This window comes from Oryctolagus cuniculus, chromosome 7 (assembly GCF_051225735.1).
Source record: "Oryctolagus cuniculus isolate XC-2025 breed Fujian yellow rabbit chromosome 7, ASM5122573v1, whole genome shotgun sequence".
Lineage (NCBI taxonomy): Eukaryota > Metazoa > Chordata > Mammalia > Lagomorpha > Leporidae > Oryctolagus > Oryctolagus cuniculus.
In genome coordinates, this window is record NC_142873.1 from 145,104,309 (window position 1) to 145,119,402 (window position 15,094).

Below are 15,094 nucleotides of genomic sequence, written 5' to 3' on the forward strand. Positions count from 1 at the left end.
GGCGGCGCCTACTAACCTGCTAGTGGGGGAGCCCCGCTCCGCCGCGGCCAATCCGCTTCGCCGCTCCAGGGACCGGCAGCCAGTGGGCGGGCGGGAAAGCCTGGCTTTGCCCCGGGGCATCCTGGGAGTCGTAGTTTTTCGCCGTCAGGGAGCTCCTCCGGAGCGGGCTCGCCCAACCCTGTTGCCATTAGTTACCCAGACGCACCACCCCCCTCCACCGCCGCGGGAAATACTCCCTCACACCACTTGTGGGACACCCACACGCACGCTAGTCTAGAGCCCCTCAGAGTCCCCAGGAAACACACAAGACTTTCATGTGCCTCTGGGCTACAGGACCCCTTTAGACTAGCGTCCCAAGATCCGAGCCCCAGTCTACACCTTCCTGCTCTGGGGGCTGCTGAAGTAAACTCATGCCTCTTGGGCCTAGAGGACAGGAAGGAATCGGCCCTACACTGGTGGCCTGGAGGGGAGCAGCCACACTCTGGGAACCCCCAGGACGATGGGCGAGACTTGGGGGTACCCGCTGTTCCTCTGAGGTCTGATGAAGGTGACACCCTCCTCTCTGAGGAAGTTCAAGGTGATGAGGGAGGTAAAGCGCTTCACTTCTGAAGACGCAGACCAGGGTTCCGCACGAGGAATCTCCAGTCAGAAAAAGACCTTGTCCTCACCTTCTGAGAGGGGAGACATCGCTCCTCGGGAGGGTGTCTGTCATCTGTCAGATGAGGAGAGCAGTTTGCTTTTATTCACACTATTGGGTACAGTCCCTGGCTTCCCAAAGAGGAACTTAAAGCATAAGGAGGTTAAAAGCAAACTTGCTCAGGGTCACATAATTGAGAAGGAAGCAAGTTGGGAATCAAGCTCACGGGCCTGGCGCCAGTCTCGGTCTTTGAACACAGCCTGGCCCTCGTGAAAACCGGGCAGCACGCACCCCTCGGAGGACGAACCTTCGAGGGTGCTTCAGAAAGGTCGCAGGAAACTGAATTTAGAAGATAAGTATTTTGGTGCAAAAAAATTTTTTTTGAATCCAAGAGTCTTCAAAAGATAATGGAATGTATGTTATGGGAAATCTATACATGGATAAGCAATTTTCTCCATGAACTTTGAAAGCCCCTTATATTTAGCATTTGTACTGTTTGTCCCATGTGTTAGGAAAATGGTGCAGTTTTATCTATGGTGCAATCTACACCCTGACGCCATCCTAGGCTCTAACCCCCACCGCCATTGTGGGAAGCCAGGTGGCCACATGGCCCAACCACCCGGGTGTCAAGCTCCACCCCCATCTTAATGGGATTCACTGCTCCTGGTTCCCTGCCCGCCCTCCGGAAAATTTTTAAAAGGACCTGTTCCTGAACACGCGGCGTGCTCTCCCTCTCTCTTCCCTGCGCTCTCTGTTCTCTCCTCGCTAGCTCCTCTCCTCTGTCTCTCTCTCTCTCTCTTATACTCTCCTTCTCTTTTTCCTTCTTCGCCCCTTGCCTCCAGCCTGCTGGTTTTCCCCAATAAACCCTTTCCCTAACCTGGTGTTTGTGTTTCATGACAGCCTAACACCATGTTTATCACTCTGATCTGCTTTTCTCCCCCAATTCTGCAAATATCACGAGTACGAATTTAGTATGTGGTCTCCCAAAAGGGGATTTTCCCCATGTGAGGAGTGGGAACCTACCCTTGTGAATGCACCTCACCAAGTCTTGTATGTTTTCTCCTAAAAATGTGGACCATTCTTCCTGATCTCTCCCCCAAAACTATTCCACTGCATATCTAAAAATCATAGCCTGGGCTGGGGCTGTGGCGTAGTGGGTAAAGCCTCTGCCTGTGGCCCCAGCATCCTGTATGGGCACCGGTTCGTGTCCAAGCTGCTCCACTTCTGACCCAGCTCTCTGTTAATGGTCTGGGAAAGCAGTGGAAGATGGCCCAGATGCATGGGTCCCTGCATGCATGTGGGAGACCCAGATGAAGCTCCTGGCTCCTGGCTTCAGATTGGCCCAGCTCCAGCTGTTGCAGCCATTTAGGGGGATTGAACCAGCAAATGGAAGACCTCTTACTCTATCTCTCCCTCTCTCTGTCTCACAAATAAATAATTTTTTTTTTAAATCCTAGACTGAAGTACTAGAAGAAAGCTTTGAGATCATAAATCCATAAATCCCCATGGTCAGGTCAAATAAGATGAATAGTAGCAAACATTTTGTGAATACTTAATCATGGGAGACAAGTGCTTACCAGTGGATTAAGCAATGCTCCACAGTCACGTGATTAGAAAGTAGTACAGTCAGGATTAAAACGCAGATTATGAGGTGGGAGTTTGGCACAGTGGTTTAAATTGCTGCCTGCAGTGCCCACATCCTATAGTGGAAAGCCTGGTTTGAATCTGGGCTCCTCTTCTTCCTATTTGGCTCCCTGCTAATGCTCGTCCTGGGAGGCAGCAGATGATGGCTCAAGTACTTGGGTCCCTGCCCCGCCCACATGGGAGACCTGGATGGAGTTCTGGGCTCCTGGCTTCAGAGTGGCCCAGCTGGGGCTGTTGTGGGCATTTGGAATGTGAATTAGTAGATCTTTCTCCATCTCTTTCTCTCTTTGAAATAAAATGAAAATAAATAAATTTTTAAATCCATATTATTCTAATCCAGAACCCTCATTTTAAACCTTTGTTCTAAGCTGGCAAGGTCACAGAAGATATCAGAAACACAGGTTGGGAAGGGTACATGACTTTTCTGATACTCCTAGCACAGCCTAGGGCATACTCAGTAAATATTTGTTGTTAGAAGGAACTTTAGGTTGGTGACGCGGCTCACTAGGCTAATCCTCCGCCTTGCGGCGCCGGCACACCGGGTTCTAGTCCCAGTCGGGGCGCCAGATTCTGTCCCGGTTGCCCCTCTTCCAGGCCAGCTCTCTGCTGTGGCCCGGGAGTGCAGTGGAGGATGGCCCAAGTGCTTGGGCCCTGCACCCCATGGGAGACCAGGAGAAGTACCTGGCTCCTGGCTTCGGATCAGCGTGGTGCGCCGGCCACGGCAGCCATTGGAGGGTGAACCAACGGCAAAGGAAGACCTTTCTCTCTGTCTCTCTCTCTCTCTCACTGTCCACTCTGCCTGTCAAAAAAAAAAAAAAAAAAAAAAGGAACTTTAGTTGGTAGGGAGTGGATGACAGGAAGATTAAGATTATTAATGAATAATAGCTGCAGCTCATATTGATGGATTATTTCCTTTTTTCTAGATTCATTTTATTTGAAAGATGGAGTTACAGAGGAGAGGCAGAAGCAGAGACACAGAGGGAAAAATCTTCCATCTGCTGATTCACACCCCAAATGTCCACAATGGCCGGAACCGGGCCAGACTGAAGCTAGGAGCCAGGAGCTTCTTCCAGGTCTCTCACATGGGTGCAGAGGCCCAAGCATGTGAGCCAATCTCTGCTGCTTTCTTAGGCACATCAGCAGGGAGTTGGATTGCAAGTGGAGCAGCTGGGACTCAAACCAGTGCCCATATGGGATGCTGGCACTGCAGGCAGCAGCTTAACCCCCCGTGCCACAGCACTGGCCTCTGGTCACTTATTTCCTACCAGGTACTTTCCTGTGCTCTCATACTCACTCGTGTGCTCTCTCTTCTCTCTCTAACTCTCCATACATGAATACTATCAGAGACAGAGCTCACAAACTCCCAGAGTAGCCCAGCTCTATCAGTTAGAAAGCTCGCTCTTAAGTTCATCTCAAAATATCTATAGCTGAGAGGTATGTATACCATTTTCATCTCCTGATTTGACTCTGGGGCAAAAGCAGGCATATGCAAACTCAAATAGAAGATGCTCTTATTTTCCAACCCAGCTATTCTACTTGTTATTACCCTAGAGGAACTGTCGCACATGTGCACACAGAGATATGGGCAAGGACACGCCTTCCAACCCTTTGATAACAGCAGAAGGTCAAAACCTAACTGTCTTTCTGTAGGCAAGTGGCTGGATGAATTGTGGTTTATTCATACAGGGAAGTACTACACAACCAATTCAGTGATTTGCATGCATATAATGGAGACAGATAAATCTTAGGGCTGGCGTTGTGGCACAAGGCAGGTGAAGCTACTGCCTATGATCCCGGTATCCTATATGGGGAGTGCTTGTTCCAGTTCCAGCTGCTCTGTTTCTGATTCAGCTCCTTGCTGATGTACCTAGGAAAGCAGTGGATGATGGCCCAAGTGCTTGGGCCCTGATATCATTGTGGGAGACACAGAGGGAATTCCAGGCTTCTGGCTTCAGTGTAACCCAGCCCTGGTCACTGTGACCATTTGGAGAGTGAACCAGTGAATGGAAGAGCTCTTTCTCTGTCCATTTATCTTTCAAATAAATAAAAATAATATTTTAAAAATTGATTAAATGTTCAAAATATGAGTGAAAGTTTAGTGTTATATTTGTGTAAGATGTAGCATAAAAATTTAGATATTTACAGATATGGATAGAAAAGTACAAGAAGTTAAATGGGAGAGCTTGAACCCCTGCCACCCATGTGGGAGACCCCAAAGTTGTTCTTGGCTTCAGCCTGGCCCAGTCCTGGCTATTGCAGCCATTTGGAGAGTGAATCAGTGGATGGAAGATCTCTGGCTCTCTCTTTTTAAAAGATTTATTTATTTGAAAAGCAGTTATAGAAACAGGAGGAAAGAGTGAAAGATCTTCTGTACCTGGTTCACTCCCCCAAATGGCTGCAAGAAGCCAGGAGCTTTCTCAGGGTCTCCCACGTGGATGCAGGGGCTCAAGCACTTGGTCCAGCCTCTGCTGCCTTTCCAGGCCATCAGCAGGGAGCTGAATCAGAAGTGGAGCAGCGGCCGGCACCGCGGCTCACTAGGCTAATCCTCCGCCTTGCGGCGCCAGCACCCCGGGTTCTAGTCCCGGTTGGGGCACCGGATTCTGTCCTGGTTGCTCCTCTTCCAGGCCAGCTCTCTGCTGTGGCCCGGGAGTGCAGTGGAGGATGGCCCAAGTGCTTGGGCCCTGCACCCCATGGGAGACCAGGACAAGCACCTGGCTCCTGGCTTCAGATCGGCGCCAGCTGTAGTGGCCACTTGAGGGGTGAACCAATGGAAAAAGGAAGACCTTTCTCTCTGTCTCTCTCTCTCTCTCACTGTCTAACTCTGCCTGTCCAAAAAAAAAAAAAAAAAGTGGAGCAGCAGAGAATCAAACTGGCAGCATCCTTATAGGTGCTTATAAACTGCAGTGCCAGCCCCAATAAACAAATAATTTTTTAAGATTTATTTTATTAATTTAAATATAGAGTTACAGATATAGGTAGAGTGAGAGAGAGAGAGAGAGAAGTCTTCCATCCACTGTTCACTCCCCAAATGGCCACAATGGCCAGAGCTAAGCTGAAGCCAGGAGCCAGGAGCTTCTTCCAGTTCTCCCACATAGGTGCTTGGGCCCAAGCACTTGGCCATCTTCTACTGCTGGATTGGAAGTGGAGAACTGGGACTCGAACTGGTGCTGCAGGCCAGGGCTTTAATCTGCTGCAACACAGCACCTGCCCCAACAAATCTTTTTTTAAAAAAAGAGTTACTATCCTTGTATTTTCTTTAGGACTTGCAGCTATACAACTTTAAGATGTAAAGTATAATCTAGGTCATCATGAGAAAAGGTTGAGACTCATTGATTTTGGTTAGTCCCTTTATCTGACCAAGGAGAAACGTGGCCCAGAACAATTTGGTGTCTTGCCTAAAGTCTCAAATTGCCGTAGACCCAAACTCTATACTCGCATCCTACTGCCCCATAGAGAGAATCCAAGTTTATCCTGCACGCAATGCACCTGCGTTCAAACTGTTGCCTCCACCTGGAATCACTCCCCTACTCCCATTTATCTTCCCTCTCGAAAACTCCACCTGGCCAAGCCAAGAAAGAATTAGGCAAGCTTACTCCCCAGATTTGAGTCTGAATCTTAGAATCAAGTGGGTCCTAATCAGCTCCCTTCTCTTGTCAGGTCTCTGCTCAGCCCTTCCCAGGAAAGTGAGTTTTCTGTCTCATAGGGTAACACATTTCCTTGTTTTATTTGTTCGGAAGGCAGAGTGCCAGAGAGACAGAGAGAAAGAGATCCTTCATCTGCTGCTCACTCCCCCAACTGGCCACCACAGCCAGGGATGGGCCAGGCAGAAGTCAGGTGCCAGGAACTTCATCCTGGTTTCCCATGTGGGTGGCAGGGACCCAAGTACTTGAGCCAACATCTGCTGCCTCCCAGTCCTATTTGCAGGGAGCTACATGAGGAGCGTGGGTGAGACTAATCCCAGAAACTCTTGATATAGGATGTGGGCATCCCGAGTGGCAGCTTCTATGCCAGACACCTAGCCAATATTTCCTTGTTTTAATTACTCTGATCATTAGACAGTTCTTAATAAAGTTTCTACTGCCATTTACTTGTCCCAACTCTGTCCTCTGTGACAACATGGATTTTGTATATTAAATAAGGTAATATTTGTGTAAATGGCAAAAGGTCTGGGCCAGTTTGGTGGGAAGTGATCATAATAATCCCATTTACTCTTAAATGAGCTTCAGGTAATGAAACGCTTCTGCCCTTCCCTCCCTAATCCTCACTTTCCTAGACTAAAATGTCTCCTTTTCCTTCTAATTCGTCCGGAACAAGGCAATGATTGCCACCAGCAGGGACATTCCAGAGAATATCTCAAGGAATTCTGTGGTATCCCCAAGAGGTACTCCAGCCATGCCTGATGTCTACGTGATGATAGCCCCACTAGAATCATTAGCAGATCAGTTAAAGCTGCAGTAGTTTCTTTCTTTCTTTCTTTTAAAGTTTGTTTATTTGACAGGCAGTGTCACAGAAAGAGAGGGAGAGACAGAGAGTCAGATCTTCCATCTGATGGTTTACTCCCCAAGTGGCCACAACAGTAGGGGCTGTACCAGGCCAGAGCCAGGAGCCAGGAGCTTCTCCTGGTCTCCCACATGGATGGCAGGGGTTCAAGCGCTTGGACCATCTTCCACGGCTTTCCCAGCAGCACATTAGCAGGGAGCAGAATCTGGAACTGGTGCCCATATGCGATGCCATCGCGACAGGTAGCAGCTTTACCTGCTATGCCACGGCACCAGCCCCACGACTGCCATTAGTTTCAGGTAACATGTGACCTGTCTGGCAGGGGCTAAAATATATGAGACTGCGTTTCTGCATGCCATGAGATGTCCTGGGGCAGATGGATGTTGTCATCAGCTCTGGTGCTCAACATAACTCATTGCTACTTTTTCTGCTCCAGGATCCTTTGTTTTTCACTGTAATTACAAAATGGCTGCCATGGCACCAAGTATTATATTATGTTCCAGATAAGAAGAGCAGGGAAAAGGAGAGGCACTAGCTGCTTTTGACTTTTTAAAAGTTATTTATAAGTCTAAGAGCTTTCTGGTTATATCTCACTTGCCAAACTATCTCTTGTAACTACGTCTATCCACAAGATAGGTCGGGAAAGGTCTTGAGAGCAATTATCTAGCATTACCAGCCTCTGTCTTACACGAGGAGACAAAGGAAAAGAAATGAATTTGGGGCCGGCGCCGTGGCTCACTAGGCTAATCCTCCGCCTAGCGGCGCCGGCACACCAGGTTCTAATCCCGGTCGGGGCGCCGGATTCTGTCCCGGTTGCCCCTCTTTCAGGCCAGCCCTCTGCTGTGGCCAGGGAGTGCAGTGGAGGATGGCCCAGGTGCTTGGGCCCTGCACCCCATGGGAGACCAGGAAAAGCACCTGGCTCCTGGCTCCTGCCATCGGATCAGCGCGGTGTGCCGGCCGCAGCGCGCCGGCCACGGCGGCCATTGGAGGGTGAACCAACAGCAAAGGAAGACCTTTCTCTCTGTCTCTCTCTCTCTCACTGCCCACTCTGCCTGTCAAAATAAATAAATAAATAAATAAAAATAAATAAAAAATAAAAAAATTTAAAAAAAAAGAAATGAATTTGGAGTAACCAGCTCGCAGCATCCACCAGATTGTTCCAAGTTGGTGGTTTTAGGCAATCTCGTTCTCTATGGTCAGACTGTCTTTGGCACTAGTCAAAATCAGGGAGATGACTTCTGCTAACCAAGCTCAAAAAGGGGAGGTCCAGCAGAATGGAGAAAGACCTTCCGTCCACTGGTTCACTCTCTGAATGCTCTTATCAGCCAGGGCTGCACCAGGCCAAAGCCACGAGCCCGGAACTCCATCTGGGTCTGCCCGCGTTGGTGGCAGGAACCTGAGTACTTTGAGCCATCAACTATAGCCTCGCAGAGTGTGCATCAGCAGGAAGCTGGATCAGAAGTGGATAAGCAGGGCCTCGAACCAGGCACTCCAATATGGGACATGTGCGTTCCAAGCAGCGACTTAACCACTGCACCAAACACTCACCCCAGAATTCCAGGGTTTTGCTGTGCAATGAGGAAGCATTGTTAACCTCACTGATGTTAGAGCAAGGAGCAGGGCACACGGCTATCAGGGAGCAGGTTAGTACCTTGAAGCACCGAGAAACCAAGCGTACCACCTATTGGGTGAGCAGGTTCTTTAGCCTCTTCATGCCTTGTAAATGAGGCAGACCATACATCACCACCTACTTAACAAGAGTTCTAAGTAGAAACTCACAGTATGCTGTGGAACACAGTGAAATTATGAAATTCAAATTTTAAAATACCATTGAATTGGGAGACTGACACTGATCAACCCCAAGACTTACTCTAAAGCTACAATATTAAGATATTGTGGTACTGGTGAAAGAATAGCCAAATCCATCAATGAAATCAAGTAGAGAACTCGGGGAAAGACTCACATCAACGTTCAATAAAGCAGCAAAGGCAGTTGAATTGAACTGAATTGAAAAGGTAGACGTTTAAGCCAACAAGTGCTGTAACAACTGGATTCCACATGAAAAAGTGAATCTAGTGTAACGGTCTGAATGTTTGTATTCCCACCAAATTTCAGATACTGAAATCCTAACCCCCAGGTGATGGTGTTTGGAGGGAGGACCTTTGAAAGGCAGTTAGCCCATACAGATGGAGCCCTCGTTTTTCTAAGACTTATCGGGGCCAGTGTTGTGGCACAGCAGGTAAAGCCAGCATTGGGTAGTATCTCATATGGTAACCAGTTATGTTTCAGCTGCTCCACTTTCTAACTCCCTGTAACAGGCCTGGGGAAAACAGCAGAAGATGGCATGAGAGCTTGGGCCCCTGTCATCCATGTAGGAGACCTGGATGAAGCTCCTGGCTTCAGCCTGGTCCAATGCTGGCCATTGTAACCATTTGGGAGTGAACCGGTGGACAGAATATCACTCTCTCTCTCTGTAACTCTGACTTTCAAAATAAATAAATCAATCTTAAAAACAAAAACATGTGTTTATTTATTTGAAAGGCAGAGTGACATACAGAGAGATCTTCCATCTGCTGGTTCACTCCACAAATGCCTGCAACAGCCAAGTCTGTGCCAAGGCAAAACTAGAAACCAGAATCTATCCGGGTCTCCCATATAGGTGGCAAGGCTCCCAGTACTGAGCCATCATCTGCTGCTTTCCCAGGCACGTTGGCAGGGAGCTGGATTGTAAGCCAGGAGCCAGGAGCTTATTTAGGTCTCTCATGCGGGTGCAGGGGCCCAAGGACTGGGGCCATCTTCTACTGTTTCTCCAGGCCATATCAGAGAACTGGATTGGAAGTGGAGCAGCCGGGACTCGAACTGGTGCCCATATGGGATGTGAGCACTGCAGGCAGTGGCTTTACCTGCTGTGCCACAGTGCAGCCCCTCCAACTCCCTCTCAATTCAGACTATAAATCATGTCTCAACTAATTGAGTTTCTGCCAGTTCCTGTGGAAGACCTATTTTTGTTTTTAACATTTGTATATTTGAAAGTGACAGCTGGCACCGTGGCTCACTTGGCTAATCATCCACCTGCGGCGCCGGCACCCTGGGTTCTAGTCCCGGTTGGGGTGCTGGATTCTGTCCCAGTCGCTCCTCTTCTAGTCCAGCTCTCTGCTGTGGCCCAGGAGTGCAGTGGAGGATGGCCCAGATGCTTGGGCCCTGTACCCACATGGGAGACCAGGAGGAAGCACCTGGCTCCTGGCTGTGGATCGGCGCAGTGCTCCAGCCGCAGCATACCGGCCATAGCGGCCATTTAGGGGGTGAACCAATGAAAAGGAAGACCTTTCTCTCTGTCTCTTTATCTCTCACTGTCTAACTCTGCCTGTCAAAAAAGGAAAAAAAAAACTGAAAAAAAAAATGTAGGTTGAAATCCTCTACCATTTTCTGTACCTGTAACTAGGGTTACTATTAATAATTAATATTTAATGAGTACTTTTAGTGTGTTCCCAAGCATTAGTGTTTATCTTATTTAATCCTTACCATGACTCCACTGTGTGGGCACAGTCATACATATTGTCCTCATTTTTCTTCTATTTTTTAATTTTTTAAAAAAGATTTATTTATTTATTTGAAAGGCAGAGTTACAGATACAGAGAAGAAGAGACAGAAAGAGATCTTCCATATATTGGCTCAGTCCCCAAATGGCCACAATAATCAGGGCTGGGCTAGCCTGAAAGCCAAGAGCTTCTTCTGGGTCCCCCACCTGGGACTAGGGGCCAAAAGACTTGGGCCATCCTCCACTGCTTTCCCAGGCACATTAGCAGGGAGCTGGATCAGAAATAGAGCAGCTGAGACTCAAACTGGTGATCCAATATGGGATGCTGGCATCCCAAGTAGCAGCTTAACTCACTGCACCACAATGATGGTGTCCATTTTAACAATTTTAATTAGATTTATTTGTTTGAAAGAGTTACAAGGAGGGAAGACAGAGGCAGAGAGAGAGAGAGAGAGAGAGAGAGGTCTTCTATCCCACTGGTTTCCTCCCAAAATGGCCGCAACATCAGGGCTGAGCCAGGCTGAAACCAGGAGCCAGGAGTTTCTTCCGGGTCTCCCATGAGGGTGCAGGGGCCCAAGCACTTTGGCCATCTTCCACTGCTTTCCGAGGTCCATTAGCAGGGAGCTAGATCAGAAATGAAGCAGCCAGGACTCAAACCAGCGCCCACATGGGGTGCCGGCACTGCGGGCAGAGGCTTAACCTACCCCACCAGAGTGCCGGCTCCAGTAGTTTTCTTTAAGTCAGCTGTCTTAGTAAGGGTTGTGTAGAGAGACACAAGCCATAGGATGTTTAGGGGTGTATGAAGGTTGACTTAGGAGGGTAACTGACTCACCAATCCTGGCAGCCGAGTCCCACCACAGACCACCTGCGGGCTGGAGGCCTGGGATGCTGGAAGCGATGCTTGGTCCACGTGCGAAGTCTCAAAAGTAGGGAGCCCAAGGACGTAGCTCTCTGATGGAAGCTGAAGGCCTGAGCCCCAGCAAGGGGGCCGCTGGTGCAGGCCCTGGAGTGCAAAGGCCAGCAAGTGACGCCCAAGGCAGGAGCCAGCTGTATCCCAACTCTCAGAGCTAGGGACCAACTCACCTTTTGAACTTACTCTTTCCAGAGCCCAGCCCATTGATGGTGCCCGCCTACCTTGAGGCCAGGCCTTTCCCACCTAAGCCACTCAGATTCCGATGCTAATCTCCTCTGGAAACACCCTCACAGATACAGCTCAAACAATGCTTTTCCAGATTCCCAGATAGTCCTTAATCCGATCTAGTTGATATCTAAAAATAAAGCACAAGAGCCTATCCCTTGTCAACTTGGCTCTTTTTCCAAATAAAGACAACAGGTAATAGTTTCACCTAACAAGCTGCAGCCATCCTGCGTACAACTGCACACACACTCCCTCCTGCCTGGAGAGGAGGTAGCGTCCTGGGTGGTGTTTGCTCATCTCCTGAGATTCCGTGAATACTGCGACATGAAATCAACAATTCTTAAACACTGATGTAAAGTCAATAATCGCGCGTACATGACAAAGGAACAAAAGAGAAATGAAAACAAAGATATTGCTCAATATATGTACACAGGGATAGTTTTACCAAAATTGAAAGGCAATAGAGGCTGGTGCTGTGGCACAGTGAGTTAAAGCCATGGCCTGCAGCACCAGCATCCCATATGGGCACTGATTTGAGTCCCAGCTGCTCCACTTCTGATCCAGCTCCCTGCTAGTTAACCTGGGAAAGTAGTGGAGGATGGCCCAAGTGCTTGGGCCCTTGCACCCACATGGGAGATCTGGAAGAATCTCCTGGCTCCTGACTTAGGTCCAGCCCCACCCATTCATTGTGGCCATTTGGGGAGTGAACCAGCAGATGGAAGATCTCCGTCTCTCCTTCTCTCTGTGAAACCCTGCCTTTCAAATAAATAATAATAAAAAAGGCAGTAGTTATAACAATTAAGTTATAACAATTACAGCCTTTGATTCTGTAACTAGTCACCTGGCTGGTGTTTGTAACCACCTTCAACTACCGATTCTGCATTCCTGTTGCCTTCAGTGGGCACCTAGGCTGGATATGGCTCTTTACCTGGTGGGTTGACCCAAACTTTCATCCTCAGAGTCTGGGCCACTTGCAGTCTTGTGTGGATTTTGGGATGTCATACTTTCCCATTGCTCTTAATCACAGGCGTGGTAATCCTAAGAGAAAACCTAAGGGATCTCTCACATTCATATTCCAGACATACTCTTCTTCACCTCCATGGTTCAGTTCTAGCCCAATTTCCCCTTGGTAGTCTGGGTCAACCACAACTCTTCCCTCCCCCTTTTTAAAATTTATTTATTTATTTACTTGATAGGTAAAGTTACAGACAGTGAGAGGGAGAGACAAAGAGAGAGAGAGAAATCTTCCATCTGCTGGTTCACTCCCCAAATGGCCGCATCAGCTGGAGTTGGGCAAATCCAAAGCTAGGAGCCAGGAGCTTCTTCCGGGTCTCCCATGTGAGTACAGGGGTCCAGGCACTTGGACCATCCTCTACTGATTTCCTAAGCCATAGCAGAGAGCTGGATCGGAAGAGCAGCAGCCGGGACGTGAACTGGCAACCATATGGGATGCCAGCGCTTCAGGCGGAGGATTAACTTACTGCGCCATAGCAGCAGCCCTGATGACTCTCACAGCCTGTTCAGCAGAGGCACGGGGAACCCAAAGCGGCTACCTTCTAGCATAATGGAACCATGATTGTGTATCCTGGTGGGAGCAGTTTCCATCATGGAACTAAGACCTCGAGGCCATCAGAGCATACAATTATGGGAACAGGAAACAAAATTTTTGTGAGTGGGCTCCTAAGGGTAATGGTAATTGGTGCCACTCCTATTTCTATCCCTTGATTCCTGGACCTATGAATATTGGCTCTGGGAGAAGTGGTCCCATGTATTGCATGCTGATTCAAAGTATATACAGCCGGCCGGCGCCGCGGCTCACTAGGCTAATCCTCCGCCTTGCAGCGCCGGCACACCGGGTTCTAGTCCCGGTCGGGGCACCAGATTCTGTCCCGGTTGCCCCTCTTCCAGGCCAGCTCTCTGCTGTGGCCAGGGAGTGCAGTGGAGGATGGCCCAAGTGCTTGGGCCCTGCACCCCATGGGAGACCAGGATAAGTACCTGGCTCCTGCCATCGGATCAGCGCGGTGTGCTGGAGGGTGAACCAACAGCAAAGGAAGACCTTTCTCTCTGTCTCTCTCTCTCTCACTGTCCACTCTGCCTGTCAAAAAAAAAAAAAATTGCCAAAGTATATACAGCCTTCTGGAAAACCCTTCCCTAGCCTTACAAGGCGTTGTCACCCAGCTGGCAGTGTATTTGTGACTTTAAGAGGCTGTTCCAGCATGGGGAAAGCAGGTGCTATGGCATAGTGGGTTACCACTGCTTGGGATCCCACATCTCCTTTGGGAGTGTTGATTTAAGTCCAGCTACTGCGCTAAGCGTTGCCTCTCTCAACTGAATTGAACATAGGTTACTGCTCATGAGGCCCTAGGTGCAGGCTAGGGCAGGGAAGGTAGTATAGCCCGAGTGGAATCCAGGGGCATCTGGGCTACCTCTTCGTGTGACTAACTTGCTCAGGCCCAGTCACGCCCATGCCGCTTCCAGGCGGTGGTAGAGTGCTGCCGTGCACACCCAGCTTTATGGCTTGGTGGATCAGATAACACCCAGTTCAAGACGTGGCAGTTTAGGTTACAAGTAACCTGATGGCCCCTGGTCAAGCATCCAGTTTCTACGAAAGCCCAGTAGCACACCCAAGAGCTGTTTCCCAAAAAGAAAGCTATCCATGAATAGTGTCAGGGCCTTCCTCCAAAATCTCTAAGGCCCTCTGCTGTCAATTACTGATGCCCAAGGCTCCCAACAGCATCCCTGTCTGCCCCCAACATCTCAGGCCCCATGGGATCTGCCAGGTCACATGGCCCAAGCTGCGCAGCAGCCTGCACCTGCTGCAGAGCCTTCTCCCTGTCCTGGGCCCCACTCCAAACTGGCAGCTTTCGGGTCACTTGGTAGACGCGCTAGAGTAACACAGCCAAATGGGGAATGTGCTGCCTCCAAAATTCAAAGAGGCCTTCTCTAAGCCTTGTACTGCTTTCTTGGTTATAGGAGGAGCCAGTTACAACTTACCCTTCACCTTAGTAAGGAGTATTTCCACACTCCCTACATCTCTGCTAGGGATTTAACAGAAATGGAAGCCTCCTGGATTTAGTCAGCTTTATTCCCACTCTCTGACATACGTGAGTCTTACCGTGATTCCAGAGTGGCTGCTACACCACGAGCATTGGATCCGATCACCATGATTGGGTCATCAGTGTAAGGGACCAGTGTGGAATCTGCACAAGGGAAAGGAGATCAGGATCCGTGAGAAGCAAATTGTGAATGGGGTTTGGAGAGCTGATACGCTCCGAGGTGGACAGTGAAGGTGGGTAGTTGGCCTTCCCAGGTTAAAGCAAACTGCTTTTGGTGAGCCTTATAGATAAGTATGGAGAAAAAGCGTTGGCCAGATGAAACATTCCATACCAAGTACAAATTGTGTTCATCTGCTCAAGCAAGGAAACCACATGTGGCCCAGGAGCTGCAATTGGCATTGTGGCTTAGTTAAGTGACAATAATCCACCACCTCCAGGGTCCATCTGTCTTTGTACTAGGAGAGCTGAAATGGGACATGGTGGGAATCCCCGCCCCTGCATCCTCCAAATTCTCGATGGTGGCACGCGTCTCATCTCCTCTATCCCTTTCAGGAATATGGTATTTTTGAAGATTTATTTGA

At 49.0% G+C, this 15,094-nt stretch overlaps 1 protein-coding gene across 2 annotated transcripts in view; it reads right to left on the bottom strand.

Moving 5' to 3' along the window:
• The window catches only part of WDTC1 (WD and tetratricopeptide repeats 1), an 82,338-nt gene extending 71,164 nt beyond the window's left edge, over positions 1 to 11,174 (bottom strand). Inside the window, exon 1 of one of the 2 annotated variants that reach the window (XM_089301248.1) lies at positions 11,152 to 11,174. The gene's annotated coding sequence lies outside the window, so the exon portion shown is untranslated. Of the gene's footprint in view, positions 1 to 16; positions 40 to 11,151 lie in introns of those variants that run through there. The other variant, XM_089301247.1, reaches the window with a different exon arrangement.
• Positions 11,175 to 15,094: the final 3,920 nt, after the last annotated feature.